General features: G+C 37.4%; 1 protein-coding gene and 1 long non-coding RNA gene across 4 annotated transcripts in view; one reads left to right on the forward strand and one right to left on the reverse strand.

Annotated features, from left to right (window-relative positions):
• Positions 1-20,773, forward strand: part of CRPPA (CDP-L-ribitol pyrophosphorylase A) — a 336,452-nt gene that overhangs the window by 163,602 nt on the left and 152,077 nt on the right. The gene's annotated exons all lie outside the window — the stretch shown is intronic.
• The window catches only part of LOC129479440 (uncharacterized), a 60,868-nt gene that overhangs the window by 13,555 nt on the left and 26,540 nt on the right, over positions 1-20,773 (reverse strand). The window contains exon 2 of one of the 2 annotated variants that reach the window (XR_008656679.2): positions 20,255-20,359. This is a non-coding gene — a long non-coding RNA (uncharacterized lncRNA). The remainder of the gene's footprint in view (positions 1-20,254; positions 20,360-20,773) is intronic. The other variant, XR_008656680.2, reaches the window with a different exon arrangement.

Consider the following 20,773-nt stretch of genomic DNA (forward strand, 5'->3'; position numbering starts at 1 on the left):
TAATTTTTTTTTTTGTATTTTTAGTAGAGACGGGGTTTCACCGTGGTCTCGATCTCCTGACCTCGTGATCCACCCGCCTCGGCCTCCCAAAGTGCTGGGATTACTAGCGTGAGCCACCGTGCCCGGCCAACTCTAATTCTTAAGTTGTTAAAAGGATGAAAGTGAATGAATGCAAAATGTAGTTTCTAGCACAGTGCTAGGTCCTGAGTAGGCATGTGAAGTTAGTTCTGTTTAATAGTCTGGTCCTCTTTTTTTGTCTTTGGATGAGATGACTCCAAATTAACTTCCACAGTTCTAACGTGATTCCTAAGCTTCAGCCATGTATTTCCCAACATTTTTTTTAAATTATACTTTAAGTTCTGGGGTACATGTGCACAATGTGCAGGTTTATTACATAGGTATACATGTGCATGCTGGTATGCTACACTCATCAACTTGTCATTTACATTAGGTATTTCTCCTAATGCTATCCCTCCCCCCGCCCCCAACTCCCCGACAGGCCCCAGTGTGTGATGTTCCCCTCCCTGTGTCCATGTGTTCTCATTGTTCAACTACCACTTATGAGTGAGAACATATGGTGTTTGGTTTTCTGTTCTTGTGTTAGTTTGCTGAGAATGATGGTTTCCAGTTTCATCCAGGTCCATGCAAAGGACATGAACTCATCCTTTTTTATGGCTGCATAGTATTCCATGGTGTATATGTGCCACATTTTCTTTATCCAGTCTATCACTGATGGGCATTTGGGTTGGTTCCAAGACTTTGCTATTGTGAACAGTGCTGCAATAAACATACATGTGCACGTGTCTTTATTGTAGAATGATTTATAATCCTTTGGGTATATACCCAGTAATGGGATTGCTGGGTCTAATGGTATTTCTGGGTCTAGATTCTTGAGGAATCGCCACACTGTCTTCCACAATGTCACCAACAGTGTAAAAGCATTCCTATTTCTCCACATCCTCTCCAGCATCTGTTGTTTCCTGACTTTTTAATGATTGCCGTTCTAACTGGTGTGAGATGGTATCTCATTGTGGTTTTGATTTGCATTTCCAGTGATGATGAGCATTTTTTCATGTTTCTTGGCTACATAAATGTCTTCTTTTGAGAACTGTCTGTTCATATCTTTCACCCATTTTTTGATGGGGTTGTTTGTTTTTTTCTTGTAAATTTGTTTAAGTTCCTTGGAGATTCTGGATATTTGACCTTTGTCAGATAGATAGATTGCAAACATTTTCTCCCATACTGTAGGTTGCCTGTTCACTCTGATGGTAGTTTCTTTTGCTTTGCAGAAGCTCTTTAGTTTAATTAGATCCCATTTGTCAATTTTGACTTTTGTTGCCATTGCTTTTGGTGTTTTCATCATGAAGACTTTGCCCATCTTTATGTCCTGAATGGTATTGCTTAGGTTTTCTTCTAGGGTTTTTATGGTTTTAGGTCTTATGTTTAAGTCTTTAATTGATCTTGAGTTAATTTTTGTATAAGGCTTAAGGAAGGGATCCAGTTTCAGCTTTCTACATATGGCTAGCCAGTTTTCCGCTTATGGCTAGCCAGTTTTCCCAGCACCATTTATTAAATAGGGAATCCTTTCCCCATTGCTTGTTTTTGTCAGGTTTATGAAAGATCAGATGGTTGTAGATGTGTGGTGTTATTTCTGAGGGCTCTGTTCTGTTCCATTGGTCTATATATCTGTTTTGGTACCAGTACCATGCTGTTTTGGTTACTGTAGCCTTGCAGTATAGTTTGAAGTCAGGTAGCGTGATGCCTCCAGCTTTGTTCTTTTGGCTTAGGATTGTGTTGGCAATGCGGGCTCTTTTTTGGTTCCATATGAACTTTACAGTAGTTTTTTCCAATTCTGTGAAGAAAGTCATTGGTAGCTTGATGGGGATATCACTGAATCTATAAATTACTTTGGGCAATATGGCCATTTTCACAATGTTGATTCTTCCTATCCATGAGCATGGAATGTTCTTCCAATTGTTTGTGTCCTCTTTTATTTTCTTGAGCAGTGGTTTGTAGTTCTCCTTGAAGAGCTCTTTCACATTCCTTGTAAGTTGGATTCCTAGGTATTTTATTCTCTTTGTAGCAATTGTGAATGGGAGTTCACTCATGATTTGGCTATTTGTCTGATATTGGTGTATAGGAATGCTTGTGATTTTTGCACATTGATTTTGTATCCTGAGACTTTGCTGAAGTTGCTTATCAGCTTAAGGAGATTTTGGGCTGACATGATGGGGTTTTCTAAATATACAATCATGTCATCTGCAAACAGAGACAATTTGACTTCCTCTTTTCCTAACTGAATACCCTTTATTTCTTTCTCTTGCCTGATTGCCCTGGCCAGAACTTCGAATACTATGTTGAACAGGAGAGGTGAGAGGGGACATCCTTGTCTTGCGCCTGCCTGCCTGTCTGTCTTTCTCTTTCTCTCTCTCTCTCTCTTTCTTTCTTTCTTTCTTTCTATCTTTCTTTCCTTCCTTTCCTTTCCTTCCTTCCTTCCTTCCTTCCTTCCTTCCTTCCTTCCTTCCTTCCTTCCTTCCTTCTTTCTTTCTTTCTTTCTTTCTCTTTCTTTCTTTCTTTCTTTCTTTCTTTCTTTCTTTCTTTCTTTCTTTCTTTCTTTTTTTCTTTCTCTCTCTCTCTCTCTTTCTTTCTTTCTTTGTCTTTCTGTCTTTCTTATACTTTAAGATCTAGGGTACATGTGCAAAATGTGCAGGTTTGTTACATAGGTACACATGTGCCATGTTGGTATGCTGTACCCAGTAACTCGTCGTTTACATTAGATATTTCTCCTAATGCTATCCCTCCCTGCTCCCCTCACCCCACTACAGGCCCCCGTGTGTGGTGTTCCCCACCCTGTGTCCAAGTGTTCTCATTGTTCAATTCCCACCTATGAGTGAGAACATGCAGTATTTGGTTCTCTGTCCTTGCAATAGTTTGCTCAGAATGATGGTTTCCAGCTTCATCCATGTCCCTACAAAGGACAAGAACTCATCCTTTTTTATGGCTGCATAGTATTCCATGGTGTATATGTGCCACATTTTCTTAATCCAGTCTATTGTCGATGGACATTTGGGTTGGTTCCAAGTCTTTGCTATTGTGAATAGTGCCGCAATAAACATATGTGTGCATGTGTCTTTATGGTAGCATGATTTATAATCCTTTGGGTATATACCCAGTAATGGGATCTCTGGGTTAAATGGTATTTCTAGTTCTAGAACCTTGAGGAATTGCCACACTGTCTTCCACAATGGTTGAACTAGTTTACACTCCCACCAACAGTGTAAAAGCATTCCTATTTCTCCACATCCTCTCCAGCACCTGTTGTTTCCTGACTTTTTAATGATCACCATTCTAACTGCTGTGAGATGGTATCTCATTGTGGTTTTGATTTGCATTTCTCTGATGGCAAGTGATGATGAGCATTTTTTCATGTGTCTGTTGGCTGCGTAAATGTCTTCTTTTGAGAAGTGTCTGTTCATATCCTTTGCCCACTTTTTGATGGGGTTGTTTGTTTTTTTCTTGTAAATTTGTTTAAGTTCTTGGTAGAGTCTGGTTATTAGCTCTTTGACAGATGGGTATATTGCAAAAATTTTCCCCCATTCTGTAGGTTGCCTGTTCACTCTGCTGGTAGTTTCTTTTGCTGTGCAGAAGCTCTTTAGTTTAATTAGATCCCATTTGTCTATTTTGGCTTTCATTGCCATTGCTTTTGGTGTTTTAGTCATGAAGTCCTTGCCCATGCCTATGTCCTGAATGGTATTGCCTAACTTGAACTCATCTCTGCACAGAGCTCTCCACTCCAAATCAACAGAATATACATTCTTTTCAGCACCACGTCGCACTTATTCTAAAATTGACCATATAGTTGGAAGTAAAGCACTCCTCAGCAAATGTAAAAGAACAGAAATCATAACAACCTGTCTCTCAGACCACAGTGCAATCAAATTAGAACTCAGGATTAAGAAACTCATTCAAAACTGCACAACTACATGGAAACTGAACAGCCTGCTCCTGAATGACTGCTGGGTGAATAATGAAATGAAGGCAGAAATACAGCTGTTCTTTGAAATCAACGAGAACAAAGACACCACATGCCAGAATATCTGGGACACATTTAAAGCAGTGTGTAGAGGGAAATTTATAGTACTAAATGCCCACAAGAGAAAGCAGGAAAGATATAAAATCGACACCCTAACATCACAATTAAAAGAACTAGAGAAGCATGAGCAAACACATTCAAAAGCTAGCAGAAGGCAGGAAATAATTAAGATCAGAACAGAACTGAAGGAGATAAGACACAAAAATCCCTTCAAAAAATCAATGAATCTGCGAGCTGGTTTTTTGAAAAGATCAGCAAAATAGACTGCTAGCAAAACTAATAAAGAAGAAAAGAGAGAAGAATCAAATAGATGCAATAAAAAATGATAAAGGGGATATCACCAGCGATCCCACAGAAATACCAACTACCATCAGAGAATACTATAAACACCTCTACGCAAATAAACTAGAAAATCTAGAAGGAATGGATAAATTTCTGGACACATACACTCTCCCAAGACTAAACCAGGAAGTTGAATCCCTGAATAGACCAATAACAGACTCTGAAATTGAGGCAATAATTAATAGCCTACCAACCAAAAAAAATCCAGGACCAGACAGATTCACAGCCGAATTCTACCAGAGGTACAAAAAGGAGCTGGTACCATTCCTTCTGAAACTATTCCAATCAATAGAAAATGAGGGAATCCTCTCTAACTCATTTTATGAGGCCAGCATCATCCTGATACCAAAGTCTGGCAGAGACACAACAAAAAAAGAGAAATATAGAGCAATGTCCGTGATGAACATCGATGCAAAAATCCTCAATAAAATACTGGCAAACCGAGTCTTGTGCTAGTTTTCAGAGAGAATGCTTCCAGTTTTTGCTCATTCAGTATGATATTGGCTGTGGGTTTGTCATAAATAGCTCTTATTATTTTGAGATACGTTCCATCAGTACTTAGTTTATTGAGAGTTTTTAGCATGAAGGGCTGTTAAATTTTGTCAAAGGCCTTTTCTGCATCTATTGAGATAATCATGTGGTTTTTGTTGTTGTTTCTGTTTATGTGATGGGTTACATTTATTGATTTGCATATGTTGAACCAGCCTTGCATCCCAGGGATGAAGCCGACTTGATTGTGGTGGATAGGCTTTTTGATGTGCTGCTGGATTTCATTTGCCAGTATTTTATTCAGGATTTTTACATCGATGTTCAACAGGGAGATTGGCTTAAAATTTTCTTTTTTTTGAGTCTCTGTCAGGTTTTTGTATCAGGATGATGCTGGCCTCATAAAATGAGTTAGGGAGGATTCCCTCTTTTTCTGTTGCTTGGAATTGTTTCAGAAGGAATGGTACCAGCTCCTCTTTGTACCTTTGGTAAAATTCAGCTGTGAATCTGTCTAGTCCTGGACTTTTTTTGGTTGGTATGCTATTAATTACTTCCTGAATTTCAGAACCTGTTTGTGGTCTATTTAGAGACTCGACTTCTTCCTGGTTTAGTCTTGGGAGGGTGTATGTGTCCAGGAATTTATCCATTTCTTGTAGGTTTTCTAGTTTAATTTTGTAGAGGTGTTTATAGTATTCTCTGATGATAGTTTGTATTTCTGTGGGATCAGTCGTGATATGCTCTTTATCATTTTTATTGTGTCTATTTGATTCTTCTCTCTTTTCTTTTTTATTAGTCTGGCTAGCAGTCTATCTATTTTGTCAATCTTTTCAAAATGTCATCTCCTGGACTCATTGATTTTTTTTGAAGGGTTTTCCATGTCTCTATCTCCTTCAGTTCTGCTCGGATCTTAATTATTTCTTGTCTTCTGGTAGATTTTGAATTTGTTTGCTCTTGCTTCTCTAGTTCTTTTAATTGTGACGTTAGAGTATTGATTTTAGATCTTTTCTGCTTTCTCTTGTGGGCATTTAGTACTATGAATTTCCCTCTACACACTGCTTTAAATACGTCCCAGAGATTCTGGTACGTTGTGTCTTGGTTCCCATTGGTTTCAAAGAACATCTTTATTTCTGTCTTCATTTTGTTATTTACCCAGTAGTCATTCAGGAGTAGGTTGTTCAGTTTCCATGTAGTTGTACAGTTTTGAGCGAGTTTCTTAATCCTGAGTTCTAATTTGATTTCGTTGTGGTCTGAGAGATGGTTTGTTATGATCTCCATTCTTTTACATTTGCTGAGGAGTGTTTTACTTCCAATTGTGTGGTCAATTTTAGAGTAAGTGTGATGTGGTGCTGAGAAGAAGTTATATTCTCTTGATTTGGGGTGGAGAGTTCTGTAGATTTCTATTAGGTCCATTTGTATCAGAGCTGAGTTCAAGTCCTCATTATCCTTGTTAATTTTCTGTCTCGTTGAACTGTCTAATATTGACAGTGGGGTGTTAAACTCTCCCCCATTATTGTGTGGGAGTCTAATTCTCTTTGTAGGTCTCTAAGAACTTGCTTTATTAATCTGGGTGCTCTTGTATTGGGTGCATATATATTTAGGATAGTTAGCTCTTCTTGTTGCATTGATCCCTTTACCATAGGTGATGCCCTTCCTTGTATTTTTTGATCTTTGTTGGTTTAAAGTCTGTTTTATCAGAGACTAGGATTGCAACCCCTGCTTTTTTTTTGCTTTCCATTTTCTTGGTAAATCTTCATCTATCCTTTTATTTTGAGTGTATGTATGTCTTTGCATGTGAGATGGGTCTCCTCAATATAGCACACTGATGGATCTTGACTGTTTATCCAATTTGCCAGTCTGTGTCTTTTAAATTGGACATTTATTCCATTTACTTTTAAAGTTAATATTGTTATGTGTGAATTTGATCCTATCGTTATGATTCTGGCTGGTTATTTTGCCCGTTAGTTGATTCAGTTTCTTTGTAGCGTCAATGGGCCTTACAATTTGGCATGTTTTTGCAATGGCTGGTAACCGGTTGTTCCTTTCCATGTTTAGTGCTTCCTTCAGGAGCTCTTGTAAGGCAGGCCTGGTGGGGACAAATCTCTCAGCATTTGCTTGCCTGTAAAGGATTTTATTTCTCCTTCACTTATGAAGGTTAGTTTGGCTGGATATGAAATTCTGGGTTGAAAATTCTTTTCTTTAAGAATGTTGAATATTGGCCCCCACTCTCTTCTGGTTTGTAGAGTTTCTGCTGAGAGATCCGCTGTTAGCCTGATAGGCTTCCCTTTGTGGGTAACCCGACCTTTCTCTCCAGCTACCCTTAACGTTTTTTCCTTCATTTCAACCTTGATCAGTCTGATGATTCTGTGTCTTGGGGTTGCTCTTTTCGAGGAATATGTTTGTGGTGGTCTCTGTATTTCCTGAATTTGAATGTTGGCCTGCCTTGCTAGGTTGCAGAAGTTCTCCTGGATAATATCCTGCAGAGTGTTTTCCAACTAGGTGTCATTCTCCCTGTCACTTTCAGGTACACCAATCAGACATAGATTTGGTCTTTTCACATAGTCTCGTATTTCTTGGAGGCTTTGTTTGTTTCTTTTCACTCTGTTTTCTCTAATCTTGTCTTCTCGCTTTATTTCATTAAGTAATCACTGATATACTTTCTTCTGCCTGATTGATTCAGCTATGGAAACTTGTGTATGCTTCACAAAGTTCTTGTGCTGCATTTTTCAGCTCTACCAGGTCTTTTGTATTCTTCTCTACACTGGTTATTCTACTTAGCTATTTGTCTAACCTTTTTTAAAGGTTCTTAGCTTCCTTATTTTGGGTTAGAACATGCTCCCTTAGCTTGGAGGAGTTTTTTATGATCCACCTTCTGAAGCCTACTTCTGTCAGTTTGTCATACTCATTCTCCATCCAGTTTTGTTCCCCTGCTGATGAGGAGTTGTGATCCTTTGAAGGAGAAGAGGTGTTCTGGTTTTTGGACTTTTCAGCCTTTCTGCACTGGTTTCTCCCCATCTTTGTAGTTTTATCTACCTTAGGTCTTTGATGTTAGTGACCTCCGGATGGGCTTTTGTGTGGATGTCCTTTTTGTTGATGATTATGTTATCCTTTCTGTTTGTTAGTTTTCCTTCTAATAATCAGGACCCTCTTCTACAGGTTTGTTGGAGTTTGCTGGAAGTCCACTCCAGACCTTGTTTGCCTGGGTATGATCAGCAGAGGCTGCAGAACAGCAACTATTGCTGTCTGATCCTTCCTCTGGAAGCTTCATCCCAGAGGGGCACCCACCAGATGCCAGCCAGAGCTCTCCTGTATGAGATGTCCATCAGCCCCTACTGGGAGGTGTTTCCCAGTCAGGCTACGCGGGTGTCAGGGACCCACTTGAGCAGGCAGTCTGTCCATTATTAGAGCTCGAATGCTGAGCTGGGAGAGCCACTGCTCTCTTCAGAGCCATCAGGCAGGGACGCTTAAGTTTGCTGAAGCTGCTCCCACAGCTGCCCCTTCCCCCAGGTGCTCTGTCCCAGGGAGATGGGGGTTTTGTCTATAAGCCCCTGACTGGGGCTGCTGCCTTTTTTTCAGAGATGCCCTGCCCAGAGAGGTGGAATCTAGAGAGGCAGTCAGCCTCACTGAGCTCTGGTGGGTTCCACCGAGTTTGAACCACTCAGTGCCTTTGTTTACACTGTAAGCATAAAACTGCCTACTTAAGCCTCAGCAATGGCGGACGCCCCTCCCAGCACCAAGCTCGAGCATCCCAGGTCGATCTCAGACTGCTGTACTAGCAGCGAGAATTTCAAGCCAATAGATCTTAGCTTGTTGGGCTCTGTGGGTGTGGGTCCCACAGAGGGAATCTCTGGGTCTGCCAGTTGCAAAGACCTTGGGAAAAGCACAGTATCTGGGCAGGAGTATACTGTTCCTCCAAGTACAGTCTGTCATGGCTTCCCTTGGCTAGGAAAGGGAAATCCCCTGACCCCTTGCACTTCCCAGATGAGGCGACTCCCCACCCTTCTTCAGCCCGCCCTCCATGGGCTGCACCCCCTGTCCAACCAGTCCCAATGAGATGAACCAGGTACCTCAGTTGGAAATGCAGAAATCACCTGCCTTCCGCATGGATCTTGCTGGGAGCTGCAGACAGGAGCTGTTACTATTCGGCCGTCTTGAGTTGTCTCACTATTTCCCAACATTTTATTAGGTACTTCCATTGGAGTACTCCCCTTTCAAATTTAGCCTATCAGATATATCACAGAAGCACATTCTCTGTAAGTTGACTTCTTTTCTTAATGGTAGTACAGCTGTGGCTATACGGGCACCCAAATTGGAATCTGCCACCTATGAATTTTCCTTTTACGTTTCTCTCTCTGTCCCCCTCCACCAAATGCACAAAGACAGGCGCATAGGCTCTCTTATAATTATTTTTTGAGTTAGAGTCTCACTCTTTTGCCCAGGCTGGATTGCAGTGGCATGATTATGGCTCACTGCAGACTCAACCTTTTGGGCTCAAGTGATCCCTCCAGCTCAGCCTCTTGAGTAGCTGAGGCTATAGGTGTATGCCGCCACATTTGGCTAGTTTTTTTTCTATTTTTTGTACAGATGGGGTCTTACTTTGTTGCTCAGGCTGTTCATGAACTCCTGGCCTCAAGCAATGCTCCTGCCTTCCAAAGTGCTGGGACTACGGTCATGAGCCACTGGGCTTAGCCCTAAGTTTTGAACTGTTAGTTCTTCTGTTCATTGCTATTGTATCTCAATCCTAGGCCTTTCTGTTGCCTCTGTAAATATTTGAATTTAGTTTTCTCTTGACTTCTATTGAGTTCCATCTCGTGTGTCCCAGTGAATGGCAGAATTGTCTGGCTCTCTGTTGTTCCTGTACCAAGTTAAGAGAAAAGATAACCCTTTAGTTAGGGTATACATGTCTCTCACAACTAGTTTTAAAATAGAATTAAAAGTCTGTATGCTAAAATATTGTAAAATTATTTTTGAAATCAGAACATCATCCCTTTATAATACTTGAACGTAGGCATACTTCAGTTTATCGCACTCTGAAGATACATGTTTTACAAATTGAAGTTCTGTGGCAACCCTATGTCTGGCAAGTCTCTTGGTACCATTTTTTCCCACAGTGTATGCTCACTTCCTGTCTCTATCACATTTTGGTAATTCTCACAATATTTTAAACTTTTTCATCTTTATTATATCTGCTATGGTAGTCTATGATCAGTGATCTCTGATATTACTATTATTGTGTTGGAACACTACAAATCACATCTATATAAGGTGGCAAGCTTAAGTGATAAATGTTGTGTGTATTCTGATTGCTCTTTTGACTGTTTCCTCATCTCTCTCTCCTTCTCTTGGAGACTCCCTATTCCCTGAAATAAAACAATATTGAAACAGGCCAATTAATAACGCTACAATGACCCCTATGTGTTCAAGTGAAAGGAAGAGTCCTGTGTCTGTCATTTTCAATCAAAAGCTACAAAGCCTAATTTAGAGCAAGGCCCTAATTCCCTTCAATTCTCTGAAGGCTGCAGAAAGTGAAGAAGCTACAGAAGAAGAGTTTGAAGCTAGCAGAAGTTTATTCATGTGGTTCAAAAAGACAGAATTGTCTTCATAACAGAAAAGTGCAAGGTGAAGCAGCAAGTGCTGATGTTGAGGGTGCACTAAGTTATCCAGAAGATCTAGCTGAGATAATTGATGAACATAGCAATGCTAAATGACAGATTTTTCAATGTAGATGAGACAGGCTTCTATTGGAAGAACATGCTAGTTAGGGCTTTTATGAACAGAGAAGAGAAGTCAATGTCTAGCTTCAAATGATAGACTGACACTTGTTAGGAGCTAATGCAGCTAGTGACTTTCAGTTGAAGGCAGTGCTCACTTACCATTCTGAAAATCCTAGGACCCTTAAGAATTATGCTAAGTCTACTCTCTGTCTGTGCTCTATAAATGGAAGAACAAAACCTGCATCACAGCACATCTGTTTACAGCACCATTTACTGAATATTTTAAGCCCACTTTTGAGATGTAATGCTCAGAAAGATTTCTTTCAAAATATTACTGCTTATTGACAATGTACCTAGTTACCCAAGATCTTTGATGGAGTATAAGAAAATTAATGTTACTTTATATCTGCTAACACAACATTTATTCATCAGCTTATAAATCAAGGAGTCATTTAGATTTTCATGTCTTATTTTTGAAGAAATATCTTGTGTAAGGCTATCACTGCTCTAGACAGATTCCTCTGATGGATCTGAGCAAAGTAAATTGAAAACCTTCTGGAAAGGATTCACCCTGTTAGTTGCCATTAGGAACATTCATGATTCATAGGGGGTCATAATCCAACCCTCATGGAAGACTTGGAGGGATGTGACTTCAACAGGGGAAGTAACTGCTGATGTGGTGGCAATAGCAAGAGAATAGAAGTAAAGTCTGAATATATGACTGAATTGCTGCAATTTCATAAAACTTAGCTGGATGAGGAGTTGCTTCTTATGGATGAGCAAAGAGAAAGTGGTTTCTTGAGATGGAATCTACTTCTGGTGAAGATACTGTGAATGTTGTTGAAATGACAATAAAGGATTTACAATATTATATAAACTTCATTGATAAAGCAGTGGCAGGGTTTGAGAAGATTAAGTCCAACTTTGAAAGAAATTCTGTTGTGGGTCAAATGCTATCAAACAACATCCCATTCTACAGAGAAATTTTTTTGTGAAAAGAAGGATCACTCTAGGCGGCGAACTATGTTGTCTTATTTTAAGAAATTGCCACATCCACCCAACCTTCAGCAACCACCACCGTGAACAGTCAGCAGCCATTACACCAGCAAAAAGATTAGGACTCACTGAAGGCTCAAATGTTCATTAGGATTTTTAGCAATACACAGTTTTAAGATATGTACATTATTGTTTAGTCATAATGCTATTGTGCACTTAATGGATGATATAATGTAAATATGACTTATATGCCATGAGAAATAAACAATTTCATGTGACTTACTGTATTGTGATATTTGCTTTATTGGCTCCAGTAGTCTGGAGCGAAACTCCCAATATTTTTGAGGTATGCCTGTTATTTTCCCATTGCATAGGCACACTTAGTGTGGTGATATTATGAGCATTATTTCCTTAATAGAAAAATGTGTCATTAGATTATATCTAGAATCTGTATCCATAGGATGGAGCAAATCACTAGAAAGGGTACAGTAAGTAATGCTGGCTTCTTGGATGGAGAGGCAAGTGAATAGTGTCTGGGTGTTTGAATTGTCCTGTCAGTGATTGTGAATATGACTGATCAGGCTTCATCCTTTTTCCTTCTGATACCACCTTCACCAAAAATGGCCAGAAAGCAATTTCAGTTTTCCTATTAATGAAAATTTGGCAGAACATTTCAAATGTGCACCAAATTAATAGATGTATGGAAAATATGATAATTATAAAATAAAGTAAAATGAAAGTCTTAAATCTAGATATATCACAGTTTGCTCATTAGAGGAAAAACTACTGATACACATACATACATAGAGTGTTTGCATGTGCAAATTCATATGCAGACATATATACACATGTTTGTAATTGGAAAATTGCATACCAGGCACTTCAGAGGCTATAGTGTTCTCTTTCATTCTGTCTGAATTAACTTTTCTGGAAGATTAAACCAAGAAAGAGGCCCTACCACAAGCTTTTTTTTTTTTTTTTAAATATAAGACTTTTTGTTAAACAACTTCAAAATTTGAAAAGAATGGTCAAAAGGAGTATGATCACTTGCTTCCCTAAACAAGTAGGTTTTATTCATCAGAAAATATATTACAAAATGATAACAAAGTTATAGAAAAATATGTCCATGTTTATTTTTGAGTTATGTGTTTCCATAGATATTCAGTGCATTTATTGTAAATGTTTAAAGGCCATTTTTGTCTTGGCTGAGATTTGCAATGGTTTTCAACGGTTCTTTTTCTTGTACAAGGGTCTTCAAGTTCCAATTTCAGTCCATCTGAAGAGTGGAAGGCTTAGCAGGAATGAGTCGCATGCCAAGTAAAATTGTGGCTATTAAACATTTATGAGGCTTTTCAATAGAGAGACTAGTTAAGGTTGTCATTTGCAATGTCATCACTTTTTACTCTACAAGAACAGATATTTAAAGAAAAATGAAGCTGAATGTCAACTTAGGTGGGCATTTGGCAAAAACAACATTGGGTTAGGTTTAAGTGGCAGAAATATGTTTCAGCCTACAATACTGATGAAACTTCCATTGTCTCTTACATTCTCAAGTATATAAAAATACTTTGGAATTCCCTGGTATCTGTCATTCAATAGATATTCTAAAGGGACATGTAACTTTGAACCTCATCTATATTATTTCTCCTGGAAGAAGTTAAGCAGTGAGTGGATAGTTAATGGTGCTTGGTTGTTGGTACATTGGTATCTAGCATAATTGAATTTTATTTTAGGTTCTGCAGAGGTCTTGACTACATGAAGATCAACTTTTTGTCTCTAATGAAAGGTGAAATGGGCTAGAAATTATTTAACATGGGAAATTTTTGTTAGCTAAGATAAACTGGCACAAGTAAGAGGCTACTATTCTAAGATCCACTTACAGAAGGGAACAAATTTTCACCATGAAAAGCAGAAAAAAATTCAAGACTTTGTTTTTAAAAGAACTAAGATACTTATTAAAATAGTCTTATCTTCTTAAAATCCTTTAGATTATGTTTGCAAAATTAAGCTTTTTGTATAATCTTGTGGACATTATATAATAGTATGTTGTGATATGCTTCATTTCAAGTGGTTATTAATTGATTGATTGACTGAGACAGGATCTCACTCTATTGTCTAAGCTGGAGTATAGTGTGATCATAGCTCAATGAAGCCTCCATCTCCCAGGCTCAAGTGATCCTCCTGCCTCAGCCTCCTAAGTAGCTGGGAGTACAGGTGCACACCACTGTGCCTGGCTAATTTTTTAAATTTTTGGTAGAGATGAGATCTTGTTGTGCTGCCCAGTCTGGTCTTAAACTCCTGAGCTCAAGCAATCTTTCCACCTTGGCCTCCCAAAATGTTGGGATTACAGATGTAGCCACTGCACCCAGCTTTGAGGTGGTTATTTTTGCAAAAATATTTTTAGGGTACTTCTAGATTTCTAAAAATATTCATTATTAATCCTTTGATATTAGAAATATTTTTGGGCCATCTCTTCGGTTATTATTCTCCTTTATTTTTATATGTTTTATGTAGTCTTCTTTTGAGAAGTTCTCATTTCTATGGTATTTAGCATGATTTAAGGAGTCTGCCAATATTACTTTGACCAACTTAATAAAATATTTATGTTTTGCTAGATGTAACTTTATTTTATTGTAATTACATTGAATTCTCAGAATTCTACAGATTTTTACCGTCATCTACTCTATTAGTCTGTTTTCACACTGCTATAAAGTTACTACCCTAGACAGGACAACCTGTAAACAAAGGAGGTTTAATTCTCACAGTTCCGCATGGCTGGGGAGACTTCAGGAAACTTACAATCATGGTGGAAGGAGAAGCAGGCACCTTCTTCAAAAGGTGACAGGTGAGAGAAGAATGAAGGAGGAACTTCCAAATACTTACAAAACCATCAGATCTCAGGAGAACTCACTATCACGAGAACAGCATCAGGGAAACCACCCCCATGTTTCAATCACCTCCCTCCCTTGACACATCAGGATTATAGGTCCCGCCTTTGACATGTGGGAATTACAATTTGAAATGAGATTTGGGTGGGGACACAGACCCAAACCATTTAGAGACTGGTGGTGATATTGATTACTTGAAGTAAAATAGATTTCAGCGTTAAGTGGCCTGAAATTGTTGTGTGGGCCATATTATAAATGTTCTATTCTTAATGAATCTGTATATGTTAGTATGACATTATGATTCTATGCAATCTTTTAACTGTGAGCTTTTAGAAATACTTGCCTGATAACACCACACCTTATACTAAGAGAATATCGCTACTTAGGTGAAAATATTATTTTTTTATTAGAGACTGGTCAGCATAATGGAATTTTACAAGTTTAGATCCCTTATGTCTTAAGAAGAAAAATCTAATGCTACAAACCAGCACTTTCTTTTGTAAAAATAAAATTCTGTCAGAATTCTGTTTGAAACTGTTTTTTCATATGTGATTTTTCTAAATGCTTAGTCTATACTCTGTTGTCGAGGAGCTCAATTTTTGCCCTGATTTGACTGAAGTTATTGTTAGCCTTCTGTTCCTTGCATTTACGGGGGTGTGTAGTATTGCTACCACCTCTGTCAGATTGCATCTTTCAAAAAGGATTTTCTAAAAGTTTTTTGGGTGGTGACCTGTCACAAATGATATGATATGAACATGGGACATGTCCAGTTCTCTGTTTTCTACTCTTATGTGTTTTTGTTCATTAAGTAATGATGAAAACATTCTTAGAAAAAGGAAGTAATATAGTAAATGTGTTGCAGTATTAAAAGGTAAATTCATAAAATTTCTCATGTAAAAATCACTTTAAAAAGATTAGATTTGGCCAGGCGCAGTGGCTCAAGCCTGTAATCCCAACACTCTGGGAGGCAGAGGCAGGCAGATCACGAGGTCAGGAGATTGAGACCATCTTGGCTAACATGGTAAAATCCCATCTCTACTAAAAATACAAAAAATTAGCCGGGTGTGGTGGTGGATGCCTGTAGTCCCATCCCAGCTACTTGGGCGGCAGAGGCAGGAGAATCGCTGGAACCCAGGAAGCAGTGAACTGAGATCGCACCACTGCATTCCAGCCTGGGCCACAGAGCAAGACTCTATCTCCCAAAAAAAAAAAAAAAAAAAAAAAATAGATTTTTACCTACATTAAACAAGATTTATAGGCAGTAAGAATCTGAACTGTAGGCTGAGTTCCTTGCTTACAAGTTAGTGATCAGAGAGCTGTTTTTTTTACCCAGTGATAAAGGAGATTTCAGGAGAAAAAACGAACTGTATGTGTTTCTTAGCAGTATTATGTAAAACCACAAATAATACCTTCCCACATCCAAAAAGTAAAATAAAGTTCCTTATGTATTTGGTTCTGGCAAGATTTTCCCAAAATATCCTTTTCTACTATTAGATAAAATAGTGGACAATATTTTGTTATTTAAAGCTTTTTAAAAGAAACACAGCAAGTTCACATAATAGGTAGCAATAAGTGTTTAATTGTTAAAAGTTGGAAGAAATTGGCAACAAATCTAAGTTCAAAATATAAAGCAAACTCTTTAATTTTACTTGATAAAATAGTTAATCGCATTTTCCATAGCAAAAGTTTTACTGTAATTATCTAGATAATTACATGAGAGCTTTGCTTTTCTCTGCTTGTATATACAATGATTTTATTGGTGTTTTATGAGAGTTAAAAATCTCATGAATTTACTTTAGCTAAAAGCGTAAATTACCAAGGGGAATTTTAATACTGTGAGAAACATAACCTTCAAAAGTATTGAATTTAGTTCTAGTTATTAGGAAGTAGTTTATTGACATTACAATAAATTATCTTTAAAATACTTGAAAATATTTAGTATTTGAACATGTCAGCAAATTAAAAAAAGAAAAGAAAAGAAAGTCACCATCCATTTACACTTGATATTTTCACATCTGGAGAAACTGTCACAGATATAAATTGTTTCCAGAGTGTTCCAAAGCTCACCAGTGGCATAGCCAGCAACTGAATCAATCTAGTGTATTACTATGTATCATATATACTTGTTATTTTTATGTTCTCATGAATGTGCTAAGTAATAGCATGGAAAATAAAAATATACACACATATATGTGTTTAATATTCCTTCTTAATAAAAAATGACAACTTAAAAAACATAGTGATTCCTTCTGTGTGCTAATGGCTTCTTACTTTAGCTTCATAGACAGTATTGAGCCTTACTGAATTTGTTATAAAAATCGATGATGCTGTTAAATTTAATACCAGATTCCAGACATATCTTTGTCATCTTTTACCTAACTGCTTGTTCTTCTGTTAACTCTATTATTACTAGACTAAGAAAATGTGTTTTCAAGGCACAAGTTCATATCAAACAAAGGAGCTGGCTATTTTAGTTCTCACTGCATCCATATTGGGTTTACTTTTTATAATCTGTTTCAGGTCCCTGATAGTTTACATTTTTAAATGAATAGTGTGTGTGTGAATGTGTGTGTGTGTGTGTGTAATAACCAATGATTGACTTTAAGAGCAGGCCAGTCCAAATCCCTGTTCCATTCCTGTCTCAACCTTATGGCTACTGTAGCCTTATGGATTCTTTCATTTTTTTTAATCAGAAAAACTATAGTTTTATTATATACTGAATTTTTGTGTTGGCACTTAAGAGATATTAAAATTTTCTCTTTCATAGTTGTACACTGCTCCAGTGGCAGAAATACAATTACTTGTATAAATTCTATAAATTTTGTCATGCGTTTTCTGCTAATATAGTAAGTCTCAGGTATTTCCTGCCTAAATCAATAAGAAAACCTAAATAAATACTGGTTAAAAATACCTTTGGAATCTTTATCTAGTTACAGTCATGAATGGATTCATTTCTAACACAAAAATGAGGAATGATGAAATCATTCTAGTAGGAGATGTTGAATAGAAAGAATTGACGGTGTTGTTGTAAGTTTTAGGAGATCTTTGCTTATGACTAAATGGTTAATGGAAAGTTTGTGTTATGGGATATAGAATACTCCCTGAAATTAGTTGTGATGGACATGTAACTGATGTTTAAAGAAATGATTCTCATAGGGCATACCTCGCTAGTTTTCATTCTTTTAATGGTAAGTTATTTTCAGATAGAATGGAATTCTGAAGCAATATGTGAATAAAATGAATTCCAGAGGACTTTGTCTAAGTTTTATGAGTAAATTTTTCTTGATTAAGCACAGAGTTTGGTATTGCTATTTATTTCCCTATTTTAAGTAGTTTTGTCAAGTTGGTCAGATGACTGAGATTGGCAAGATTGTGAATTTATTTTCCAGTGCTATTCTAGTAAATCAGTTTATAACATTTAAGATGAAATGCACAGGAGGCAAAATAAATGAAACTAGACTTTATAAGGCATTTCACATTGATTGTAGCCCTAGGTAAGAAATTTGAACAATTTATGTGGTCATTCAGTTTTTTAAAAAGATGCCTGGCAACTTCTCTCACTAGTTTTTTTTTTTTTTTTTTTTTTTGCTACTGACTTCTATTTAAATAATGGAAATAGACTTTAGCTTTAATTCTTGTATGCTATTTATTTACAAAGATGGAACCAAATATTATATTTTCAATATCATTTATTGAAGTTAATGGTTATATTTTGTAATTAATACCTAAAATTAATACAGTTTAAGTATGCCTTTTAATATGGCTTTGTTATTATATTTAAAAGAGCATTACTTCATGTATAAATGTAACTTGTAAAACGAGCATGGTAAGGATACCGAATCTAGAGTTAAGATTTAAGGCACAAGTACTAGGTCTTCAAATAACAAGTGTCTCTTAACCTGTCCAAGTTAGTTAATGTTTTTGAACTTTAGTTCAAAATCCTGATCTGTAAACAGAGTGGGATGCCTTTGATGGCATCTAAATGGCTTTTTTTTTTTTCTTTGAGACAAAGTCTTGCTCTGTGGCTCAAGCTGGAGTGCAGTGGCATGATCTCAGTTCACTGCAACCTCTGCCTCACGGTTCAAGCAATTCTCCTGCCTCCACTTCCTGAGTAGCTGGGATTACAGGCACCTGCCACCAGACCTGGCTAATTTTTTGTATTTTTAGTAGAGATGGGGTTTCACCATGTTGGCCAGGCTGGTCTCGAACTCCTGACTTCAAGTGATCCACCCACCTTGGCCTCCCAGAGTGCTGAGATTACAGGCATGAGCCACTGTGCCCGGCCCTAAATGGCTTCTTTTTCTAAAAATATTTTCTATACTAGAACATGCTGTGAAGTCTTTTTGCTTTCATATGCTCTTATGCATGATTTTAATGTGTAGATTAAGCAGAATAATTCAGGTTTTAACAATCATGTTAAACATGAATCAGGTGATATGGTATTCCTAGTTCAAGCCATTTTTGAGACCTTCTGTGTTAAGTCTTATCACAAGACTCGTAGGTTATTTTGATGTTTTCTCTTGTATTTGTCCATTTCTTATCTTCCTTTTTTATGTCCAATTTTTACAGATTAAGTCTAAATTTTCCCTTTTTGTGTTTCATTATTTTTTTCTCTCTGCTTAATAACTGTTACAAAATATTTTTTCATCAGTGAATCTATCCTTTCATGTCTATCCAAGCCCCTCCATCTGAGAATGACTCCATAGGGAGTAATGCTCACACTGTTTCTTTTTACCAATTCATTTTAAACTTATTTTGTATATACTATCCAGTTAGCACTTGGCAGGGAATGATCTTATTCTCTCCCTTACTGAATAGATTACTTAATATGGATTCACATAGTATTGATTTAATGTCTGTGCGATAGATATTTTGGCCTACACGGAGCTTATTTGATAATATAATCTTTTTTAAAAAAACAGCATCTTACTTTAGATTACTGAAATATTCTATATAAGCTAATTTTCCAGGTTATTATATATTAAGGAAATAATTGTATTGGTCTGTTTTTTCTAAAATAAGGATTAATAATAAGAGTTTACTTAAAATGACCAGAGTTAGCCAGGAAAGTACTTTAGTGACTGGGAGTTGGCAAAATCCCTGGTCCCTTTCCCTTCTATCTACCATCTAAGGTTTGAGAAATTTAGCCAGGTGTGCTTGAGAAAGAGGCAGTTTAGCCTGGAGAAGTCATCTTAAGGATGTGAGAGGAAGCCAAGATTTGGAAGACTGAGCAGGGTCCAACTCTGTGAGGAGTGAGAGGACTGGCATTTCTATATGGACAAAGAAGCACATAGAATGGTTGGAATTAGAAAAAGCCACTGAGTGCATCTGAAACTGAAGGAATGGCAGATTGTAAAGTGTTGAGTTTGAGCTGGGCCTTCTAAGTACGTTTGAAGTCTATAAGGCAGCACTGCCTAGTATTAATTGATGTGATCAGATTTCCATTTTATACATCCTGGATGCAGGACAGAAAGTAGATTAAAATAAGCAGAAAAATTTGTGGTTTAGTTGGGAGGCTACTGCAGTATAGTAGTACAAGAAATAATAGTGGTAGTGAGGACTAGGTTAGTGTATTGGACTGAATGTTTGTGTCCCCTCAAAATTTATATGGTGAAATCTTAACCCCCATAATGATGGTATTAGGAGGTGGGTCCTTTGGGAGGTGATTAGATCTTGAGAGTAGAACCCTCATGAATGAGATTAATGCCATTTTAAGAAGAGTCAGAGTTTGTTCTCACCACCTGAGGACACAATGAGAAGTTGGCAGTCTGCAAGCTGGAAGATGGCCCTCATGAGTACCTGATGATGCTGGCAATCTGATCTTGTACTTCTAACTTCCAGAACTGTGAGAAATAAATTTCTGATGTTAATAAGCCATCTGGTCGATGGTATATGTTATAGCAGGCAAAACAAAGGCAGATAGTTTTAGTGGGAGTGAACAAAATGAAATCAAGATATATTTAAGAGATCAAAGCATTAAGAATTGAAGCTTAAATAAATGAGAGAAAAGAAGTATAACCTCTAATTTTATGTCTCATAAAACTTGGCGAATGATAGTAAGATAGGGAAGATTAGAGAGGGAACTTTGTGGTTTGTTTTTTAAGGTTGAATAGGCAGATGAAGATCCCAGATTTTTTGGCAAAGTATAATTAAAAAGATTTTATTCATATTCAAAAGTTTTCTGTTCGTGTGTGTGTTCGTGTCTCTGTGTGTGCGAAAGCTCTTAAAGCTTACTTTGAAAGGCAAGTTAGACTCCT

Source organism: Symphalangus syndactylus, chromosome 3 (assembly GCF_028878055.3).
Source record: "Symphalangus syndactylus isolate Jambi chromosome 3, NHGRI_mSymSyn1-v2.1_pri, whole genome shotgun sequence".
Lineage (NCBI taxonomy): Eukaryota > Metazoa > Chordata > Mammalia > Primates > Hylobatidae > Symphalangus > Symphalangus syndactylus.